This window comes from Austrofundulus limnaeus, unplaced genomic scaffold (genome assembly GCF_001266775.1).
Source record: "Austrofundulus limnaeus strain Quisiro unplaced genomic scaffold, Austrofundulus_limnaeus-1.0 Scaffold97, whole genome shotgun sequence".
NCBI lineage: Eukaryota > Metazoa > Chordata > Actinopteri > Cyprinodontiformes > Rivulidae > Austrofundulus > Austrofundulus limnaeus.
In genome coordinates, this window is record NW_013952499.1 from 811,313 (window position 1) to 813,987 (window position 2,675).

Below are 2,675 nucleotides of genomic sequence, written 5' to 3' on the forward strand. Positions count from 1 at the left end.
ATATTGTATCGTGATCCCTCTGTCACGATATGTATCATATCGCCAAATTCTTGCCAATACACAGCCCTAATATTTAGGTCCCTTAATACTAAAGCACTAATGCACTGAGAGTTTTAGCAAACGCTCATTCTAAAGCACTAAAATAACCCAGTCAACCCATGAACATTCTTCAACAGACAACAAGAGTCACATGTTGCTCTCTCAAGACTTATCATTGATATTCCACAGTCATACTTGAGTTCATATATTGTCACCTGGTGGATTAGTGACACATTTGAACAAAATGTGTGACAGCTTTCACCGTCAACTGTTAACATTTACGTTGATCAATAACATGTATAGACCTATTAGCGTTTCTAAATTTAGTCTGTAAATTTAGCAAGTGCTAATCCACTAATAAATCTTAAAATTAGCAAAAGCACTAATCAGGAAATTAGTTCCCCTATTAGTGCTTTAGGGGAACTGTGCCCAGYACTGGGTAGATTATTTCATTGTAACAATTCTTCTTGGCAATAAACCTTATACYGTTGGAAACTCTGTTGATTTTCCTTTTAAATGGTGCCACATTTGTAAGGAACATGCTTTTGTTGGATGAGCAGTGGAGCACAGTGTTGCGCAGATGAAAAATTAAAAAATTTCTCCGCCCAACAACTTATTCTCTTGTTGCTATTGACTTTTGTTTTGGGCGTCTGGTACCCCCAGGTGCTGCCAATCACGTGCCTGCTTTAATATTTATTGCCAAGAAGCATTGTTACGACTAAAAAATAATCTACCAAATATAACATTTCTTTACTTTTTTGCTAAATACAATTAACTTGTTTTGTTCCTGAACACTTTTAAACAAATGTAGAAGTMAGAAATGCAAAAGAAGTTGTTATTATCAGGTGAAATCACAACTTTTCAGAAATCCAGTTTGACTAGAAAACTTAGGTTTGACAGACAGAGGTGAAAGATTAATGAAAAAAATGATTGGTATTAGAAAGTAAACCAGTAAGTCTTAATACTAAAAGTTAAAGATGATACGATGGGAAAAATAAAACAATAGAAATAAAATGCTTTTAAAATCAGAGTAACTGACCTCCGATGTGAAGACTTTTAGTGAAAATGTCCCACTGCTGCTCGGGTCTGTGTCTCCGTCAGCTCATAGAGAAGAGGATCATGCATTTTCTCTCAGGCTCTAACATGTTGTGGTTCCACAACAGAGTGAGAGAGAGAGAGAGAGAGAGAGAGAAAGGTGTGTCCTTAGTGGAACTCTAACTCCCCTACTTTTTCATCTTAAGTGCTCTGCAGCTTCAGCTCCATATACAGTATGATCATCGTGGTGATTTATCTCACATAAAAACATTTACAGAAATTATTTTGAAACTAAACATGCATTCTTATCGGAAGTCATCCCATTTGTGTGTCCTCAAGCATCCTTTTTATGTCTTCTTAACTTTCACCCCCGGTGCCTTGTGTTGTGAAACGAGTGATTCAGGAGCTTGCACAAGCCCTCCCGAGTCACTAGTATCGAACACGCAAGCACGAACACGAATGTGGAGCTGGCGTCTAAAACTCACTGTCACCGGTTCAAACAAGTCTTTTTTTTCTTTCTTTTTTTTTTTTTTACAGGAAAGCTGGGTTCCATGAAAGGGTGGAGGTGAGCAGGAACAAGTAGTCTTTGAAGTCAGTGGTCGTTCAGAACAAATACCACCTCGTAAAATACTAAACTCTTCAAGTTTCACCTTTATGGGACATTAAAAACCAGGCTTGTATTTCATTCTTTTACAAACAATCTGACGTAAACAAACAAACTAAACCTAAAAAAAACACCAAACTGGCATTGTCTCTTCTGTCCACAGGTTTAATGCATGGAGGAGACAGTGTGGAGACACAGGCGGCTCGTTGTTGCTGTGCTAACTTCACACATTAACAAATCAGACGACAAACTGAGGCCTGGTCAGCTGAGCCCACCTTCAGTGAGGGCGTCTAAAACAGCCGAAATCCAGCGAATTTTAATCGTTTAAACATCAGTTTTCATAATTTGATGACATTTTCTAGTGATGCAGATCAGTTTAGCTCCTTCAGAGAGGAAGTTAAAGTGTATATTACCCCACTGTGAAAAGATAACTCCGCCCCAAGGCGAAATTTGAAAAATGCATCAAAGTGGGAGGGAGAGGGAGGGGGTTTAGAGAGCGGAGGTGTGGCCAGGACGAGAGAACGTGACAGGCAGCTAGCATTAGCATAATTGATGCTACATGGAGAGTGACCACAGTATCGCAGATAGTTACATCTCTGAACGTCTGAGGTGGAGGATTTTCACCCCACACCAGCACCAGACAGAGGAGGAGGAGCGCTCCGACAGCCTGACAGAAAAAAATAAAAGCATACAGCTGCAGCTCACAAGATCGCTAGTTTAAATCAGGAATAAAAGTTTTGGGTCTTGTTTGACTGAAGTTTGGTCCAGTTCACATACATTTCAACCTCTTTGGACGTTTACATGTATAAAGAGCCCTAAAAATCCATAAATTTTGCAAAAAAGTCCATACAACTCGCACCCGCGGGGGGTGGGGGGTGGGGGGGGTGTCAGCTGTAGACATGAAAGCGCCTGCTGCTAAGCAGGAGGAAAGGAGAGAGGAAAAAGTAACTTATTTCTAGGGGCAGAACAGGTTGGAAGATGGCTGTTTGATGTTATT

The 2,675-nt window shown here is 40.0% G+C and overlaps 1 protein-coding gene across 1 annotated transcript in view; it reads right to left on the reverse strand.

Annotated features, from left to right (window-relative positions):
• ltb4r2b (leukotriene B4 receptor 2b) overlaps nt 1–1,226 on the reverse strand; it is a 6,693-nt gene extending 5,467 nt beyond the window's left edge. The window contains exon 1 of the mRNA XM_014013027.1: nt 1,079–1,226. The gene's annotated coding sequence lies outside the window, so the exon portion shown is untranslated. The remainder of the gene's footprint in view (nt 1–1,078) is intronic.
• Between the last annotated feature and the right edge of the window lie 1,449 nt (nt 1,227–2,675).